The following is a 21,756-nucleotide window of genomic DNA, read 5'->3' as shown; positions in this document are numbered from 1 at the left end:
TAATAAGCAAATACCTTGTAATTCATTAATACATTATCTGCCACTAAACCATAACATAGTAAGATGAATTTTTCTCTATAAAAATATGCTCTTTCATGAAGATAAATATGTCACTATGTTGTGTGAAAAATGATCAGTAGATACAGATATTAAAGAGAGATTCTCCTCACTTTCTTGTGAGAAACCACAGGGTCCACATCTCATTGTTATGGAAGTTCCCATGAGACACTTTTTGTGATCAGCATATTCACAAGTCCCTTTGGGATAACATTTATTATTAGAAAAAGTATTGCAGCATTTGAAATCAGAAATAAAAAATTTATAACAGGGTTTATGGGTAGAACATGAATCTCTAGTGAATACAAGTACACAGAGAAGTGAATTTATAATAAACTGTATAAAGAAGTACTCTCTTGAATACTTAACACACTCTGCTAAGTTTTGTAAGTAAACCTTTTTGTATTAAATTCCAAAGTCAAAGGATCAAGCTGACCTCTAAGACCTAACCTTCCACTATATCTGTGAAATATTGATTATCTATCTAGGCTTTGACTCAGCAAAGTATTTCAGCATGAATTTAACTTTTAAAATTCTTCTCTGAACTCTGGTAAGAACAGCATAATAAAGAATGCTGTTTATTGAACAAGGTGGTAAGTAATAATTTAATCTGTTTACTTTTGACATTTTTGAAGAAAGAAGTACTGATAACCAGTTTTGATGCTAAGATTTTCTTTTCAGACTATTTGTAATGAGTCCAATGGTCCTGCTTTCATTAATAGTTAGTCAAGCATACATCCTTAAATGAGTACCTTCTGCAAATCAATAAAACTGTGCATCTAAACAAGCATAAGAAATTACTTGTTCAGGCATATTTCAAGGATGAAGATGTAAATCCACATAAGGAGTTAAAATGTGTACAAAAAGAGACTGTTCCTCTCTTTACATATTACAACTCATTCTATAAATAATAGAATAAATTCTATATCTAAATAACTATAGATATAGAAACTATATCTTTCTGGCAATATTCATTGGAAGAAAAGTGTTAATGGGAAAGGCAGAAAATAATCTGCAAGATTTTCCTGACAATTATGGTTGACAATATTGTCAGAAGACCTTGGATAAAATATTAATTTGGAATAAATTATATAACTAATTAAATGCATAATATGTTATATTATATAATTATATTAATTACAAGATTAATAAAATATTATTGTTTCATGTTTCTTCCCAGAAGTATTATGCTTACCTTAGCCACCAGCTTAATTTTCTGTGTTTCTCAGCATAATTTTTTCAGTGTTCTTCACCTCCCTATACTGTACATCTAAGAAAAATTTCTGCCATTATAGAAATCAATAGCAAAATGCTAATTGCTAGCAGTGGAGACAGGATTTTGCCTTGGATGAAAAACTGCATCCAAGGCAGGTTTAAGTCCTGTCCCTGGGAAAAGAAAATAGGAAAACTATTTCTGAGGCTCACAGTAAGGCTAACACCTCATGAGCAGATGATCCCATGCTTAGTCTTTCATACACATCCAGCTACACTGTTAAAAGGAAAATTCAAGATATATGGAGCCAGATGTGCTGATGACACGATCTAGCAGCTGCTTTGGAGTCTGAACTGCCATACCAGATAAAATCTGTCCCGTGGAGGTTAGCACAACTGACCTCTGCATGTGTGTGGCTCAAAGTTCTCAGTGGTGAAGCCATCAAAGAAAGCAGGCAGAGCAGCAAGAGTGAAACCCAAAAGAGAACATGGTGCATATTCTCAGTCATCTCTCACTTTTCTGATTCCTTCCCTCTGAATGGCACAATTTTAAACAGCAGCATGGTTAGGAAATGCAGAAGAAAAGAGCAACGCAGTAATACATAATTTTAATATATTGAGTTTGAATTACTTGTGTCTGGAAAAAAAAAGTGCTAAAAATACGGAGCTAGAAAAAGTAACTGGGAACTGTGCTTATGTTACTGAAGAAAATGTTACCCCAGCCACTACATGCTCAGCCGCTGAAAGTAAAAGATGTCTCACACCATGACATTACCATACAGCAGTAGGCATTTATTTTTGCACTAGTATTTTTGGTCTTGAATTGAGGTAATTTCAGTTCTGTTGAGAGTGAAACTTAAAAAGGTTGACAACTGAGCTGTTTCAGTGGAAGAACTCATAAGTTCTTTTGCTGTGCAAACCTCTTGATTGTAAACACCTCTGGGAGATTTCTGTAATTCTTTCTGGTCAGATGGTAAATACCATAAAATCAGTCTCTCATGGTGTTTTTCTGCCCTAACTTGCTTGTGGTCCCAAAGAAATGTCAAAAGAGCAAAATGAATAAGCAAACAGACTAAAATTTTTAGACATCAGTTACGATTTCCATGAGATTAATTTAGAAGACATATTTAGTGTATGGAGGGTAAATTGGTGCTTTGGCTCTAATATTTACTAGTAATGGAAAGGACAATTCATGGACTTTTGTAATCTAAAGGCTGGTTCTGAAGGTTTTTAGATAGCTGTTATTGGATCTTGTACATTACATGAATGAGTTTCTGATTTTTTTTTTTTTTAACAGACATCTTTACAGCTAAAAATTCCCTTCTAGAAAAGAAAACCTTCCCCCCATGGCAGAAGGTCAGAACTCAATGGTTTCTAAGGTTCCTTCCAACCCAAACTATCCTATAATAAGGAATTTTGGGACAGTCCCTCAATTCAAGTGGATAGCTGGTTCTATGCTTCCAGGTCCCTCTGAGCAGTGGCCAGAATCTATATTTTGATTAATTCTTCAATTGTTTCCTTTCTCTTCTGTAATCCATAGTTTAGCCTCTGCTGTGCTGGTTTATATTTATTCTGCAGAATGGCTAAACATTCTAATCCTAAAAGAAATCTCCCCATTCTGAACCAAACCGTGTGCCAGAGAGGTAAGTCATGAAATAATATACCTTTGCACAGAAGCCAAACATGTGGCAACCACCTGAGAAAGGAGGCTATGAAAGCAAAAACATGTCCTGCTACTGTAACAAGAGCTTTAAAATATTACAGTTGCCTTCTTGCCTGTAAAAATAATGCAGGTTTGAGCAATACCCTACAGTAAATAGTTGCTTATTTTCCCATGGAAGTTTTATAACTTTCCTTTGTTTATGACTTCAAAGACCCCATTTACTTACTTTCCCAGTGTTTTCATATGCTATTATTTGTAGAATAAAATGAAATTTTTGTGCTTAATGCAGTTAATAATGCCTTGTTATAAAAGATAATATCTATACTTTTAGTGCAATATTCATGTTTTTAAAGTAATATGGATGAATGTATGCTTTCATTTAATTTCAAAGTTATTAAGGATTGCATATTACATTAAGATGTCTCTATATAAATATCCTGTAATTCAAATAAATTTCTGGTAGTGAGACTATAACCTGCTCTGAAAAGAGGAGTCATTCCCTAAATCTTATGATAACTCAGTAAATTCAATGAAGAACTTTCATAATCATAATTATGTATGTATGAAGTAAAATATAACTACATTGCTGCATGTTGAACTGCTATAGGCCTATACTGTTACGTTGCTATCTCTTTGTGTTGTGACAGAAGCAGAGGTGTACTAAGCTTACCAGGATGATTTTTTGAGGATCACATGATCTAATTTGCATTCTGATTATACTTCTCTGTTGATTTATGAACTGATTGACCCTTAGGTTTGGTCTACCTTTCGTTTTTCTTTATGTTAAATTAAAATCTTAAAATCAGGTAGACAAAAAAAAAAAATATTTGTACTGGTCAGATAAAGCCTAAAAAAATAGTAATAGCGGTGTCAGTCATAACATCAGTATTGCAAGCAGTAATACTAATTGTATTAATGTGGAAACCTGCTTTAGTGAGCTAAAGCCACTAGTGAACATGAACTATTTCTTTGCCTGCTGTCACCTAAAAATAATCTATAAACACCAATTGGTGCTGATCAGTGAGAAATCTGATACAGAAAGATTCTTGCTGACTCAAGAAGGAAGTTTGAATATTTCAATAGAAAAAAAAAATAATAAATAGTAGGCACTCTTTCTAATATGGTCTTTCTCAGACCTGAAAGCAGCAGCAAAGCATTAAGCAATCAAATGGACCGAGATGCCATTACAGTTTCCTTCTACACTTGGACAACATCCTTCTTTCAACAATTCAACTCATTGCTTCCTCTCTTGCGTTAATGGACATGAACGACCACTTAGATCTTAATTCAGATATTTGTAGAGGATGTGAGCTCCTGCCTAGATGATTTCATACTTCTCTCTACATTGGAGTGCTTATGTATCCATTCAAGGGCCTTTCCTGTATCAGGTTAGCATAACAATCCACAGACTGTATGGAAGAATTTCTTTATGGTTATGTGTTTGCTTCCCAGTGTCTCCAGGACCTTTTACCTCTTTAGGTCATTGCCATAAACAAAGCAGAAAAGTAAGGGGTTTATTTAAATGTTTACAACCTTACAATGATTTCTATATCTAGCTCGCTTCAAATATGTTGAGCCATTCTACACTTGTATAATGGAGCATTTTTTTGTTAGTTTCTGTCTTTTTTTCTTTCATTGGAGACAATGTTCTTACATAGATAGTAAGTCACTAGGATTAAAAGGATGTGGTATATGTACACATACAATGAAGAACAGACAATTTATGTTGAATCCAAAAGGATTCACTTGATGTGTGAAGAAGATGGATAGGCCTGACTTTAAATATATTTCCAACTGTGTATGTAAAGCTTTTTCTTAAAAACCTTTTTCTCTAGAGAAAATAACTATACCACATAAAGCAAGATGGAGAGGACATGACAAATATGCAGAGAGAGCACGTCACTAATTAAGTCTTCATGGAAGGTTAAGAATTGTTTTTATAATGCAGGTTTTAAATATCATAGTTTTTGTCGAGGGCTGAAATATAGGGAGAAGGGTTGTGTATACCACAATATTTAGTTGTAGTATACAGTTTGTACTTTTCAACTTTTCAGATTTTCATCTTTCATCTTTCTGTTCCTCATCTCTTGCATCCTCAGTATAAAAAATTTGTGCATATTCTGTTCCATCTTCATGTTCAATTGATACTATGGAAGACATAAACTTACTTAAAAGATGTGTAGCCAATAACACAAGACTGCTTTCCTGAAGACCTGTGCCAAATAAATCAGCTATATACAAATGTTTTATTAGGCAAAAGGCTGAAATAAAACAACTGTTATTAGAAAGAAATACCTCTTGGAAACAAGTCAAACCCAACACCAGTTCCATCCCCTCTTTTATTCTAGATACTGTGCAGTGTTCTTTTAAGCAGACTGGGACAATATTATTTCAAATTGAAACTCAGTTCAGATAGTGTGTATGTATGAGAAGAGATGGGTTCTCCTATTGTTCTACTTTGTTCATTTTTTTTTTTTGTTTTTCTGCCTGATTGGCAATAAGAAATTTGAGATTTTTAATGTCCATATGAATTTTTTATTGCTAGTGATAAGATGAACAGAAAATGTAACTTCTTTGAAAAAATGGAGACTTTCATTGTACATAACAAAACATGCTGTTGGAACTTATCATCCTTAGCATCTGTTTAAATTATTACAACGTCCTATGTAGGCAGAATTGTAGCTTTTTGTTTTTAATGGAAAAATTGGGGAAAGGTATTATCTCTTGTTCAGTATTTAATTAGCTCTGTGAAAGTGCAAAACTTCATGTATTCAACTGGTATGAAAAACCATATTGGTTATGAACAAATTCCAAATCACAAGTTCCACTTAGGATAATAGCTTAATAGTAAATCAAACACACGTGACATAAGCAAGTGTTCTTTATTACAAAGGCTTTGAAGTATAACTTGCATCATAAGCCAAGTCTAACAAGATGCGCAGTTTTGCAGGATATGAAAGACAATATGTTCTTTATTCATTTTCCTCATTTTGAACAATGTTCTTTTAAAAATTACATTAAAAACGCAACTATTACCTAATAAGTTTGTTTTGTCCCCTGGAGTGTGGGTGTTGAATTGCTCTGAATTGTTTTGTCACAATTCCAGATCTTAGATAAGATATCTGTATGCAGCTAGGCACTTACTTCCATTTGTCCTGTTTTGACTATATCTTCTGCATTTTGTTAAGTGACACATCTCCTCTGAAGTGCAGAAAATCTTAGATCTTTATCTCTGCTCCTGGGAACCTGCTATAAATATACTTGTCTTATGTTGTCTTGAAATTTTGTCATCTAGTCTGCAACCAGTCAATATTAAGCATTTAAGCTGGGAAAAAAGTCAAAATTCCTTGGTTAAGCAGTCCATAAGGGTAAAAAACTCAAAGATTCAATGTTGAAAAGTTTCCTCAAACTCTTTGGCTGTAGAAGGAGCATGACAGCAGATGTATGTTGTCTGCATGCCATTAATTTTATATTTCCTTGCTTTCAAACATTTGTTTACTTAAGTAGAAACTTCCTTTTGAATGGTTGGGCTTTCCAGACTTAAAATTTGTGAGTTCTGTGAGTTTGTATTTTATCTGTGCTGCAATACCCTTTTAAGGCCTTTTCCAAAGAGGTTAGCTTCATGTCTGTTAATAATTTTTCTTTGCGTGACTGAAGCTAAGAATCACCATTCCAATGCAGTGTGAAAAATGTGGCTATGTTTATTATTAACAAGACTATCTTAAGAGATAATCTTGTTAACAATGCAAGTCACACCAGTACACAAGATTTTCTTCTTGAAAAACTTTATTTCCTCTGATGCTTTTTCATCTTATGGGACTACCTTACAACTGTCACTTTATAAATTACTGTTAAATTATGCAAAGGAGCTTGTAAACAGGTTTACTGCAAAGTAAATTTTGCTTAATAATCAGTTCTGTAACAGCTTTTATGAAAAACTGGAAAAACGTACTTTGTGAATGTTAATGATGTCACACAGAAAAACCCCAAAGTTATAGGTATAAAGGGGATCACATAGCCTAGGAGAATTAGGGGTCCTAATTCCTCCCCTGGTGCAGGATCCTGCATTTGCTTTTGCTGAATTCGAATGGGTTCCTTTCTGCTCATCTCTCCAACATGCCCAGGTCCTTCTGATGGGCTGCAGAGCACTCAGGGTTGTTGTCCACTCCTCCCAGCTTTGTGTTGTCAGTGAACTTGCTGAGGAGGTTCCTGGACCTTCATCCCAGTCACTGATGAAAATGTTAAACTATAGTGGGCCCAGTAGTGAACCTTGGGGGACCCCACTCATGACAGGCCTCCAGGTGGATTACCTGATTATGACCCTCTGGGACCTGCTGTTCAGCCAGGTCTCAATTCACTTCACTCCCCACTCATCCAACCCACACTTCCTGAGTTTGCCTGTGAGGGTGCTGTGCTGAAGTTGAGGTAAACAATGTCCACAATTCTCCACTCATCCATCCAGGTCATTTTTTCATTCTAAAAGGCAATCTGGTTGGCCAAGTATGATTTACCTCCAATGAATGTATGCTGACTGCTCTTAACCACCTTCTTATAATCCCCATGGCTAGAGATGGCCTCCAGAATGAGGCCACTGTCACCGCTGTCACCTTTCAAGGAATTGAGGTGAGGCTGACTGGCAGGTAGTTCCTTGGGTTCTTCTTCTTTTCTTTTTAAAGACTGGGGAGATATCTGCTTTTCTTCTTTTTCTTATCAGAGAGAAAAAGGAACTAGAGTTACTACAAAAGGAAAATTTAATCAAGGCTTTTTGAAAAACTGAGGTGAAAAAAACCCTAATTTGAAGTATGTATAGTAGAGAAATAAGGAGGAATAACCTTGTGCCCTGGAAGCTGTGCAGCATGCAAGTAGGAATTTCTAGGTTCTCCAGGCAATGAAGATTTAGGGCTGTGGATATCCTTTCATCAAGAGTGTGACAGCATTATACAGAGCAGTTCCAAATCAGCTTGCCAAGGGCAAAAGAGAATGATGCCTTGCTGTACACCAATCTAGTCTTTCTGAGAAGTTTGATACAACACGTGAATTCTTGCTTTCTTTGGCCAAGTGATTTATTCCCCACAGGTATGATAGTAAAAGCCCCTTTTGCTACTGGAATTCTTTTACCACTCTTTTTTTTTTTTATTAATTTTGTTTCAACAAATTGATTCCTGTTTAATGATTCATTTATGGTAGCTGCTTATCAGCAAAAACAATATTCTGGCAAGAGAAGCTTTGGACGGGTCTTTCTAGCATGTCAGGTGTTACAATACATGCATTGGTTTCATTCCAGGATTTGGCTTCCGTCTGAACACAACAGGAAGTAACCCTTCCAAATTTTCTTAAGCCAGTAATTCTTACTAATGACAAAACTTCCCAATAGTGTTTCTGTAAGTAGTCCAGCACTATTCAGTTTTGTTTCTCAGCAGTTACAGAAAACAATAATAGCTTATATAAAGATCAAGGTGAGTAATGGATATAGCCAAAATCAACTATGCTCTGAACATGCTGCAATCAGTGGGAACACAACATAAAGATGATTTAACTGGGCTTATGGGCTGAAACATTAAATGGAGGGATGAACGAGGAAGAAAAGGAAGTGTTACATTAGAAAAACTTGCAAGGTATTTATAGATGTAATTTAAAAAAATTATTGTTAACCTGCAATTATGAAAATGTGGGAGAATAAACATGTGAATAACTGGTAGAGGAGCAATACAGAAATAATGGAAAAGAGTTCACTGATCTCTATAATGACACTTCTCTCTCTCAAAAACAAAACCAAACCAAACCAAAATCCAAAAAAACCCATCCCAAACAAAAAAAAAAAAAAAAAACACAAACAAACAAACAAACAAACAAAAAAAAAACCCTCAAACCCCAAACAAGTTTACTGAATGTGTATTAAACATACTTTCTTTTCAAAACATATTGTCGAAGAATAGGTTTTCATATATTTTGTCAATCTTTTATCCTCCCCAGATACTCTTCTTTTTATGATTGTTTCCAGCATTAAGAATCCCATTTCTTCCTCAATTCCGCATACAGACATAAGTTTTAAGATAATATTTTGCAATTGGTGTTAAGAAACTGGAGCCCCTGTGTCATTCTGATTGTTTCATTCAGCTGTTTCATTTTTAATTCTCATCCCCCTATTAATGTTTCCTTTTGAAAAATCACAAAAAACCTTCCTGTGTTTGGAAGCTTCATTCTACTCAATATTGTTTGAAGAGAACCAAGTCTCCACTTATTAATGGAGAGAATGTTAACTAATATATACACAAGGCATGCTTTGCCCTTAGGCAGAACATACCCTTCATTCAAAGAAAGAATAGCATAGACATTGCAAGTGCATTTTGAGAAGAAACCTTTACAGTTCCCTATAAATTCACTAGAACTGAAGTATTCACGAAATGCTGTCTGCAAGCTGACAATGCCTGAGCTAATTCTATCAATTTTTGCTTTTGTATGTCTTAGAAAAACTGATTTTTACCTAAAATGGGCCACACAGATCATCTAAACGAAGAAAATGTCAAAAAACAAGGCAGTGCCACTATGACTTCATTTTTTCATCTTCACCATTATTTTCATTTACCAGGTGAATATTTTAAGACTCTTGATTGTCTTTTATTACACACTTATATTCAATCTCATATAGTGGGGAGCTGATATAGTTATGGTTTTTAGGAATCAGCATTATTGATTAGAATTTATTAGCCTTTACAATTATATATTTACAAGTACTTCCAGTTAAACACAGTTCTTATGGGGATTCTGCATCCCCATAAATGAAAAGGCCTTTCTAGACTCGTCCTGAATAGATGTGGCATGCTTAGGATGCATTGTGCCTCAAAGCATGTATCATGCTGTTGTCTCTGATGCTGTCAGTTACTGACACGTCATTAAAGCACTGCTGTCACTTCCTAAAAACCTGGTCTTTAGGGCCTGTCTGACTGTATGTGTGTGCAAGATCAGTGGCTAGCACGTTGTGGGTGTCACTGGAATACAAATGACTGCGTTCCTATTGTATGTAGCACTTCTTTTGCTCAGCAACGCAAAATGTTGCATTTATCATTATGAGTAAGGCTACAGATGTTCTCCACAGTGAGTATTGCATAGTGGGGAGCCATGCTGAGGGAGTCTAGCAGCTACCTAACTCTTGTTTTCAGCTGATCATAAAGGTCTTTCCAGGGTTATAAATACCACAGGACGCATTGTGCAAATGGGGAAATTGAGGCAAAGAAAGAAGAAGTCAGTGTCAGATGAAGTAAAAAGAAAGTTTCCCTTGTTCCTCTAGTATTGGAAAGAGCAGGAGAAATAAAATGGAAACTCTTTCAGTAATAACTTGTTTTAATTTAGATATTTTAAAAGTTTCTATATTTCAGCATCAACTATTATTAGGTCACCCTACTACAAGCTGTATTAAATTTGTTATTTTTTTTAGTACAAATTATAGTGCATTACTTTTCAAATGTGTTGAAAGAATATTTTTATGCATCAGTTAATAAGACTCACACTGACCCCTCCTTTTCCTTGTGCAAATCTTGCTCATTTTAGAAGACAAAATGGAGAACAGCTATCTCTTATTCCTACAAGAATTTTAATTTGAGGGATTTCAGTATTTAGAAGTAACGAAAGAAAGGTGTTCTTTTCTGGTTTTCCTCAGTGTCATACGTTTTCTCCTCTTTTATTATCTAGAAATTTTATAGAAACATAACTATTTCTGTTGCTTTCTCCTATTTGTGACATGAATTTGCTATCAATTTAGCTGCCCTCAGTTCAGTAAACGTGAACCTATGCCTCAGTTAGGAGAGGTGTTTTAAATACATTCTTAGCTTAAAGCATGTGTAGGTGGTTTATAGAATATAAAATAGTGTTGCAGATTTGGGGTTTACGTGTAGAGTTGCTTCCTGCCCTAGGAAAAAAACCTTTATTGCTAGTTTCTTATTTCAAATTCCTTCTTTAAATATCTTCCAGCACTTCTCAAATAATTGAAATTATCACTTTAGTGTACTCTGATTAAAGTTGTGTCTGTGAGTACCTTTAAAAATTATCTCTAAAGAAATACCATATATATAGTCTTTTGGGTCCAGACATAAGGAATTTTTATTTTGCGGTATCATAAAAGCATGGCCATCTGATATAAATGAAAACAGAAATATTGAGTTTCTACTTTTTTCAATTGTCTACTACTTCTTGAACATTTTCAATGCACCCTCCTTATGCATGTCATGACTTTATCTTTCCTTCTGAAATATTTTGTGCTCAAAATAATATTTTCTTTACTAGTAATATTGCCATTAAGTATTCTTTTTAAGCCAAAATAATCTGCTGCTTTATTCCTTGGAATAAATTAATCTACCTATGATATGAAATGTTATCTTATATAGACCTGTTCATTCTTTGCATGGTGGCACTAATATGCAAATGGTGTTGTGTGATGGTGTGGGATGGAGAAGGAAAAAAAGTTGTTGCTTATTTCGGCTATTGCTTTGATAAAAGAAAGTCTGATTTTAATCATCATGTATTAAAAACCACTTTACACTGACTGGGTTACCATTGATGTCCTATTCCAAAGCCTAATAGAATTCTGTAAGAAACTACAGTAACTTTAATAGCTATTGATTAAACCTTGAATAGACAGTGTTTAACAGAAGAACTATTTCTGTTTGGTATTCTGAAAATATATTCCTTATTTCACTCCCCCCAAACTGTTTATTACCTTAGAAATAGCATGGGATTGTCACATTTAAGATTGTTATTTGAATTGCCCTTTTGTACAGTTATAGACCACAGAGAAATATGTCTATTGTTGATATGTATGTTGCTCTGTGGCTGCATAATTTGGGTATTCTTAGACAAATTCCTGTAAGTCAGCATGTGTCCTTTCACCTGCAATATTCAGTGACTGGTAAAAATAATCTTGAGGTAAACAGTGACCTCCAGACTGCACATGAGAATAATCAAATGGTGTCTACATGAACATGTGCAGAAACAAACTTGCAGTATCTCGCAGGTTGGAGCCTTTATTAGGGTTCAATATTACATAGCTTGAGATAGTTACAAGTATAAAAATGGAGCTCTGCCAATCATCTCTGTGATGAGCTGCTGGACAACTTGGTGACCTAGAAGCTGGTGATAACATTTGGTCATTTCATCACTTCTCTGCGAGCATTTATTTCTGAGACAAATTCTAATGTTTCGGATTTCTTACCAATGCTGAACAAAATACTGTTTCTGATAATTAACACTACAAAAGAACTTTTTCTTCCTTTATTCCAAATTCATATTGTTTTACCATAGTAGCTTGATATTGGCTGAAAGATAGTCATAGACAGGTGTGTTTTTCTGCATACATGAAATCCTTACTTTTGAGTCCAAGCCCTAAAACATGGTTATGTTAGCAGAAAACAAATTATAATCCACCTATGTGAATCAGGACTGTATTTAACTTTTCCAAGGGTCCAAGACATTTGGTTTCTTAAATAATAACTTTAATAAGGACAAGAAATCAAGTTTGGGATAATTTGGGAGATTTTTATATTACAAAGCCTGTTTATTCTTTGTCTATTTGTCTTGCTCTTAATGAAAGGAAGTGGCTTTGCAAGCAGGAGGATACATTAAACAATTCCCGTAGATTTTAAAGACTCTCCCAAACAGTCCAAGACAGATTTTCTGTAGCATATGTAGCACGTTCTACAGCCTTGTTGATGAGCTGTGAAATGAAAATTGTGATCTAAATGTGGTCTTTCTGAAATAAAGCAGCATTTTGAAAAAGAAATAACTGCATCATTGTGTTAGATATCCCATGCACTAAAACTCATGCTGGCAGTGGCATTATTTTGGCATTACAAGTGCCAAAGACTTTTGTTATCTGAGCTTGTCCTTGTCTATATATCCTACTCTGAAGGTTCATGCCTTGCCATTTGCCTTGTGAAATGCAACTGCCCACAGTCCCTTGCTGAGGACCAAATCCACAGAGGAGTTCAAACACCTTATTTAACATTTTTTGTGGTTTGGATTTTAAAGTATCATCTGTTTTCCCATTACTAAGAATAGCATTATTTTTGCCAGCAGCATGACCACAATGACTTTTACACTAATTCCTGTTTAAGTCTCATTGCTGTTTAAGCACTTTGCTGATGCTATTTAGTAGTTACAGACCCCTTTTCTGAAATGTTCCAGGAGTACAATGGGTCATATCTCTAAACAAAATGCACAAAAATGAATCTGCATGAGTTATGTATACTACATTGCTCTGTGTACCTCCCTAAGTGTTTTTATTTTGTAAAACAATTATATATGGAACTGTACATCTAAATCTCAAGTATTATAGCTTAAATCAAAAGAAAACAATTTCTGAGAGGCCAAAACAGTCAGACAACCCATGTCCCAAAATAAATGACCCAGAAACAACTCCAAAACCACCAATGCAGCAGCATCTGGAAACCTGTGAAGAGCCAGATGCTGCTGCAAAAATCTATTCCACAGTTTGACATTTGGTGCTGTGACTGACATCCAAACTACTGTTGTAAATATAAGGGAACTTACCGCCAGTCTACTGCTACTCCTCTTTTAGAAGAGAAAAACACTATATAACATGATTTAAGACTTCCAAGTAGTTTGTGAGTAGAAGAATGACAGGCAAAATGAACATCTATAAACAAAAAACCCAACAATTAAAGCATTTTGCTGTGTACTTCAGCATTTTCAGCAATTTTAACATAGATGAACTCCCACAGAAACTCCAGATCTGACCCTAAGACTTGGCATTAATTCTCAGGTTTTCTCTAAAATGCTTTAACAGCATTTAAACTACACTTGTCAAATTTCAGAAGACCTTGGAAAATGGATGGTGTATGTTTACTAAACCTGGAAATTTACTTACAGTAAAAGATACTGATTAAAAAAACTTTTTTCTCGGCTGACAATGGCAATAGCGCTGGTAATAATTTTTAAATGATCTTTCTAATTTCACTATGTTCCCCTGGAAATACTTGTTTTCCCTTACCCAGAATCAGATCTCTTAGTGAGGCCTTCTGTCTCATCTCCTTTCATTTTACCCGTTCTCCTTTCTTCTTTTAATGAGTTTTTTCTTCTATGATAGTCACCAAAACCATGCATCAAGCAGAGAAGAAAGAGACTGACCTTGTTCATACATTTCAAGCAGGGCTTTGGGTAAAAGAGGCTCAGAGTAGGATGAGAAAAAGCAGGCTAAGATGAGTAGGTTGAGATAAGCAAGTTAACAGCTGATGTTTTTCTATTAAAAAAAAGCAATGAGCATGTATACAGGAACATTGAGCCAATCTTTCCTGAACTAATTTGAACTAAGATTTAAAATTAATTAATAATGTTCTACTTGCTTATGAAATTGCTATGAGCTAAGTAGCCTTGGAAGGCCCTGTGTTTGCTCCATCAACCAACAACAACTATGAAATAACTAAAATGGTTTAGAAAAAAAATTACGAGAAGTCATTTAGTCCTGCCTTTGCTCCGGGCAAAAACATTGCAAACACACAGTTCCTGTGGCTCAGCCAAATTGCTGTAACTGGTTAAGCTACAAAAACTTCCACAAATGTGTGAGCACCTCAGCTAGCTGGTGTGTGCTGTACACTCTCAAGGAGAGGAAACTGAGGCCAATCCTTACTGTGGGCATATCGGGAAATCACACTGGCAGATTCTTTACTTTCTATTAATTCACGGTTTCTTTAAACCATTTTAGCCTTGAGCACATGCTCAACATATTTTGAATGGTGTCCTGAATAGTTAGAGACCACTTGTTATTTTAGCAAGAGGAGGACTGGCAATTTATTGCATTTTTAGGTAGCAAGGGCTGTACTGAGGCTGAAGCTTACTTCATCAAGCTCAATTGTCTTGCTGTTATTTCTTATTTTCCCCATCTGTTAGTAGCCACCTGCTATATCTCGTGCTGATTCCTGATTAGGGCTTCTTCACACCACTGAAATAAAAAATAAATGGCAGTCAAAATAATGAGTATTTTAGAACACAATGAATAAGTGCATTATGCCTGCATTCATTTTCTGAGTCAAAAACTGAACAGAACCAAACCACACCACAGATTTGAGACTTTTGTGATTTTTTTCCCCCCAGAACAAGAGGTGTTGACTGCCTTACATATTTATTCCTCATAGTTGATTGTGCTTGGGTAAAAATGATTGCTAAGATCTTGAAAACTGCCTAATGATCTTTGGTTTCTTAGTTGAGATTTTTAGAGAGACCTAAATGTTCTTTAGAAGGGAAGAAAAAAAGACCCTGTAAAGAATCTGAAATAATTAACCTTTTTTTGAATAATCTTGGTCAAAACAAACACCCAAAGTAACAAAAGTCTTAATTAAATGGTTTGGTTTTTAGCAAAACCCAAATGTTTTCACTGATGAAATGAAAAACAAGATGTTTTCAGACATTCCTGGGACACTAAGATATGAGGAAAAAAATTGGAACTGACCTCATAAACCCAGTTTATGTGGTTGCTTTAATCCAGGGATTGAAACCAAAAAAATGACCCGCCTCTGCACACTCTACAATGTGCTGTGACTTAAATGCATATTTGAGATATAAGTTTCCCAACCAAATTCTCAGAAAAAATACAACAGTGCCAAGAACAACTCCCCATCTCCTGTCTGAACCACAGAAACACATTAGAAGTTTTACTCTGCTTTATTGCTTACGTTTTTGGCATTTTCCTTTTGTAAAAAAATTAAATTTGTTTATTATTTGACTGTACACTCAGTTTTGTTTTATTTTTTTCAATTTTCTTATGACTAAAGTAAACACACTGAAATAGAACCACAATGAACATTTTTATAAGTACTGTAAATACACCCTGTGATTCTTTCCTATCTGTAATTTGGAAAACTCCAAGTGGTAGTAAAGAAAGAGTACCCAGGCTGAAAATGTGATGGAAATTGGATTACCTCAAATTCAGTTAGCACAATGGCCAGCATGGCTAACCTGGAGGTGAAAACTAACCTGGAGGTGAAAACAGTGGTAAATGAGGCTGCTATTATGGGAACATGCAGGATGGTTCAAGGCCCAGGGAAAAGGGGATATTTTGGCCAGTGTGGTTCAGATTCAATTTTAGAATTTGAAAATTCCATAATGATCACTTGAAGGGCATGAATCATCTGTCTGAACAGATGGTCAGCAGCCACCAAGCAGGGAACAGGTCTCCTTCCCTGAGACTCAGCACTCCACGTGTGCTCCAGTGGTTTGTCCCCACCTGGCAGCTTTCATAGCACTTTGGGTATTCTCATTACACACTTTTGTGCATAAACTTCCCTGCAACCAGCATCTGGAAAATCCAAGTGCACTGGCTCAGAGTGTGGCTTGGAAAAAATGTTTGCTTTGTTGAATTGGAAGTTTTAACCATGGCACCCGACTGCAAGAACCAGGCCAGGATTTTTCTCCTGGTTGCACTGCAGTCTTTGCTCACGTAGGCAGGATGCAAAGTGCATGCAAGGACCCACTTATTGCTTCCTAGTCACTGCAACTACAATCTGAAATTTGCCATGGCAGTAAATCTATTGCACCTAGCAGTAAAAACCTTGCCATCCCAGGCACATTTCACCTAAATAGTATGATTAAAGTCTTCATTCCACCTTAATGTGGAGGAAAAAGCATATAGCTTTTGTTGTTGAGCATGGAGCCATAATACTAATATGTAATGGAAAAGCCAAGACTAGTTTATCATCCTATTCCCAGCTGCCTATATGTAGTGCACACAGCATCATCATACTTATAATTTATGTATTCCCATTTGTCTGCAAGAGAGCTACAGCTTAGAAAAGTTATTGCTCTCCCTATATATTCCAGCGGGACTGTGTGATCCAAGGCATTTATCTCAATATAATTTTGCAAATTCAGGCTCAAACAGGTAAATAATACCCATCTCTCACATCAGCTCTACTTGTCTTATTATCTTTTCTCGTAAGTTACTTTATCAAGAAACCCACTGCTACATAGGATGGGTGAAACTGATACATAGATGGATTGGATAAAAAATTTAATCAGTCCTCCTTCATTCATAATATTCATCTGCAAATTAGAACAGTCAGACAAAAGTTTAACTTAGCCAAAACAATCTGGCTTGAAAACTAGCCTGGCAATACTGTGGGAACCAATGTATTTTGCAGTACTTCTGACACAGTCTCTGCCAAAATCTTGTAGTTCATGAAAAATGAAAAAAAAATCCAACCAAATATCTTGAATGTGAGGAAATGTTCAAGTAGTTTCTTATTATATCCAGATGGGATTACTATTCCCTGGTCACTGCAAGTGAACAATAAAAACCCAGGGTAGCTAGATGAATTTGAATGAAAATCCTTGTATTTGGGGAGTCAGATTTTCAATTCCTCATAGAGAGTCAGCTGAGTTTCATTGAAAAAAAACCCCTGCAAAACCTGATCTTCCTTTAGGAAAGAAGACTACTGAACTGACTACTAAAGCTTACATGTACTGAAAGTCAAGTTGGGCTGTGAGGTCCTGTTTGCCCATTCCCATGCAGTAAATATAGACTGTGCATCTACTTTCTGGGTTGTCATGCTGGATCAGTATTAGAAATAATTGTGTTAGAAAGTCATTTATACCAGAATTTAAACATATAAAGACAGGAACAAACGACACGTAATTCAAAGATGTGTGTAGGGATATTTATCAAATATGTCTACATTGCACCATTCACTCAAGAGTTGCCTTAATTTAATTCTGCAAGCTGCTGCACTGTGTGGAAAGCCTTGACCTCACACACCTCTTGGTACTCCTTCCCTAGATTCTTAGATATTTTTATGCTGTACACTCTCTTTAGGACACAAAATTTATAGTGAGTGACTTTGCTGTTACACATTAACAGAAATGTAACACAATGAATGATATTGCTAAAACAAAGTGCAGTGAGTTATTGCAATAAGTCACCAGGAGTCCTTAATACCCATCTCAAAGTCCTGAGCCTTGCTATGCTCTCAAAATACTCTGATCAAGTGCTGTGTCAGAAGGTGAGAATCCCATTTCAATGCACAAACCTCTGAAAAATTAATGAATAGAATAGAATAGAATAGAATAGAATAGAATAGAATAGAATAGAATAGAATTCATTGATTATCTGCCTTTATAGTGAAGTAATAATTGAGGAATTTTTTTATTCAGTAGAACTCTTACAGAACAATAAGAGATGTATAAAACCTGCAAAGAAAAATTATTTCTTTCCAGTGAGCTCTTTTGAGGAACTAATAGTTACAGTAGATATTTAGAATAAGTAGTTATAATGTACTAAGGTATTTTAAATTCTCTTTTGTAAAAATTACTCAGAGATCTGTTTCTCGCTCATTTTCAGAAAAAACAGAGATAAACTGTAGCTGTGCATTAAAAGCACTGACATATGTGAACAATGTGGAATTATACTGCCAATTATCAATGTGAAAAGATATAAGGGAACAAATTGTACAGCAATAAGGACAAGATTGTGTGTAATTAAGTATGTGTATGCAAGAATTTGAGATTATGAAGCAGCAAAAATCATAGTTGAGTAATGAAGAAGGATTGAAAAATTCAGAGAATTTTGATAAATTAATTGGACTAACTATGGAGGTTCAAATTAACATAATCACTATTTATTGGAAGGAAACAATGAGCTGCATTGAGCATTTAGGCTGAATAAGGTGTAAATTAAGTTAAATTTCACAACATTTGAAATTAGCAAAGAAAAACTTTTATGGACAGCACAGTGTATTAATAAAGTGACTCAGGGAAAAACATAGAACGAAGAAGGAAAAAGGGAAAAAATCAAATTAATTGGAAATTTGAAAATAACAATTTTAAATTATCCTCAAAAGATAACTTAGAAAGAACAATATATTAATTAAACAGATTTGTTAAAAGAGTGCCATGTGAAGAAGCATTTATCAAGAATAAAAAATTATTAAAGTGGAGTTGATAATCATAGAAGCATAGAATGTTATGGGTTTGAAAAGAACCTTAAAGATCACCTTGCTCCAACTCCCCTACTATGGAACACCTTTTATTAGACCACATTGCTCAAAGCCCCATCCAAACTGGCCTTTAGCAGCTCCAGGGATGGGGCATCCACAGCTTCTCTGGTGAACCTGCTCTGGGGCCTTACCACCCTCACAATGAACTTCTCCTGGTATCTGATATAAACCTGCTCTCTGTCAGTTTAAAGCCATTCTCCTTGTGCTGGCACTACCTCCTGGTAAAAAGTCCCTCTCCCTCTTTCTTGTAGGCCTCTTTTAGGTACTTAAAGGCAGTAAAAATGTCTTCCCAGAACCTTCTCTGCTGCAGGCTGAACAATGCAACATTCTCAGTCTGTCGTCATAGGAGGGGGTCCAGCCATTTCATCAGTTTCATGGTCTTCTCCATATTTTTTCATAATAATTAGGGACGAAAGATCTATTGTATGGCTCTATTTTACTTTCTATCTTGCACTCCTTTGAAAGAAATTGTCTAATGAAATAAAAATTGTAGATATTTTGGTCTAAATTACCAAATTAAGTACATTTTCCAACTGCATTTTACATATTAATATAGATTCAACAGTGGTTTATTGAGACAAATTGTTTAGAATTACAGTTACCCCTTTTCTGAGGAGTATTGTATATATTTCTATGGACAGTGAAAATAAATACATTGGGTATCAATTCTGGTGTTTATTTAAAAAACAGAGTGTTAAATATCTTAGATTGGAAAAAATTTCAATAAAATAAAATGCTGTATAAACCTATAATGTGGTATGTGAAGTGTGACTCTAGGAGGAGTGTAAGAGACCAGCAAGATAATTTGACTAGGACAATATTTATATTTCCCTAATGACAAAGTCAAAGAATACAGTCAATTAAAGGTGTGCCTTGAAGCAAGAGATTAGGCAGATTTTTGTATTTGCTGCATTTAAGGCAATTGAGGGAATAGCTCTTTCTGTGCCAAATCCTTTAAAACATGGATTAGTTACAGAATTAATAGAATTAGTTCTTTTCAAAAGCATTCAGATACAACTTATATCATTAATTTTGTGGGTTTATCAAATTCTGTAATACTTAGTAAGCTCCACTTAGTTTTGAGTCAAAACAACTCAAAATTAAATGACCATATAAGTTTGATTTTAAAATGATAAATACTTTCATGGCTTGCTTAGACCTTCACAAGTGTTTGTATTATCCTAGCCTGAATGTCAAGTTGGTAACAGATCTGTAATTTTTGCAAATATTTAAGACAATTTACACAAACAAAATGAAAAGCTTTTCAGGTTTTCCAATCAGACAATTTATTTTCAAGAAGTTGTTTTTTAGCTTCAGCATTTTACACTGCTTAAGCATGTTTAATGTATGAAGAAACATCAGTAACAGATCTGAGGGTGATCTGACTGTGATTGCTCCTGATAAAACATGAAAAGGCAGCACCCACACTGCCCCAGCAGCTCAGCACTGCTGTGTCTGGCCAGTCACCAGTGGGGTGTGGCTACAGCTCCTGCCTGCCTGGCATCTTCTGTCACCATGTCCCTGGGAAATAGGTATGATGGTGTCCTGGGCTGGCTATATAATGCTTTTATCCCCAGCTCTCTGCTCTGTTTATGCTGAATAATAAGTTTTGCACCTTTAAGACTCGTTCCAGAGAGTGAAGGGGGGAGAGAAGAAGCACGCAGTTCTACCTAAGTAAACCAAGGAGGAAGTTTACTTAAGCTCTTCCTAAGTGGCTGAGGATAGGCCAAGATCCAGTGCTTGCTTAACACATATGTATTTATACAGACATATGCTTTACAATTAAATTTCCAGCACTGGTTTTAAAAAACCAAACCAAAAAATCCTCAGATATTGGGCAAATAATTTTAAAATTAATTTTACATGTATCATGACTTTGCAGTTAGAACTTTTTTTTCATTTTTTGTTTCCCTTTTTGTGCTTTTCCCCCTTCGTTTCCCTTTTTTTTTTTTCTCTTTCAACTTTTAAAAATTTTTTTTCCTTACTCTGTATTTTTAATCAGGAATTCATATTTTATTGCTATGCTAGGATAATCCATCACAATTTTTCCGTATTCTATTTTGATTCCTTGCTATAAATACAAATATCATTAATATGATACTTTGAATGAGTCCAAGTTGAGAAAGACTGGACTGAAAACTGCAGCAGTATTATATAAGATCATACACTTTCAACAAAGACAACACTGGAAGGGTTATAATATAGCTGTACTATATGCATTGCAGACAATCAACTAAGAATAGACATGTTTGCTTAATATTGTAAGTTGGGTAAATCACTTTGTTGACCTTCCTAAACAAAAATCTGTTGGACTTTTTTGTTATCTTCTACATTTTTTTTAAAGAGAAATATTTAGCTTTACCAAAGCTTGTTTGAAATCAATAACTAGTTATCTGTAAAATAAATTTGTTTTGAATGAGTCCCAACAGATGTGGCTTGTTTTATCATCTTTAGTTTTGATTGTCTGCAACTCATAACAGAATGAAATGCCTACAGATTGACTTTGCCAGGTGTAGCTATATAAACAAATGATATCACATAGTAGCACTCTGAACTAAAAAACCCAAAGAAGCAAAAACAAAAAAAAAAGAAAAAAAAGGCAGCATAATCGTCATTAATGTGTTTTGTGCAGCTCTTGTCCTAGGAGTTTCTGGTTAAAATAATAACATGACTGCAACACTTATGGCAGAACTAAGTTGAGTACAGTCTTAAAAGCCTCACAAGATAAATGCAGGGTTTAGTAACTATACTTTCACCTTTACTGATCAAACCAGGTAAAAGTTTTTTAAAGATGTTGATACCTGAGTTTCAGCTGCACCCATTGAGTAG

General features: G+C 35.1%; 1 long non-coding RNA gene across 2 annotated transcripts in view; it reads right to left on the bottom strand.

The window, feature by feature from the left end:
• The window catches only part of LOC135299455 (uncharacterized), a 31,479-nt gene that overhangs the window by 458 nt on the left and 9,265 nt on the right, over positions 1-21,756 (bottom strand). The window contains exons 3-5 of one of the 2 annotated variants that reach the window (XR_010361435.1): positions 14,779-14,882; positions 6,077-7,638; positions 1,671-1,803 (exon numbers count right to left, since the gene is read on the bottom strand). This is a non-coding gene — a long non-coding RNA (uncharacterized LOC135299455). Of the gene's footprint in view, positions 1-1,670; positions 1,804-5,795; positions 7,639-14,778; positions 14,883-21,756 lie in introns of those variants that run through there. The other variant, XR_010361434.1, reaches the window with a different exon arrangement.

Source organism: Passer domesticus, chromosome 4 (assembly GCF_036417665.1).
Source record: "Passer domesticus isolate bPasDom1 chromosome 4, bPasDom1.hap1, whole genome shotgun sequence".
Taxonomy (NCBI): Eukaryota; Metazoa; Chordata; class Aves; order Passeriformes; family Passeridae; genus Passer; species Passer domesticus.
Note: the sequence above shows the minus strand (reverse complement) of the source record. Positions and strands in the feature narration are given on the sequence as shown.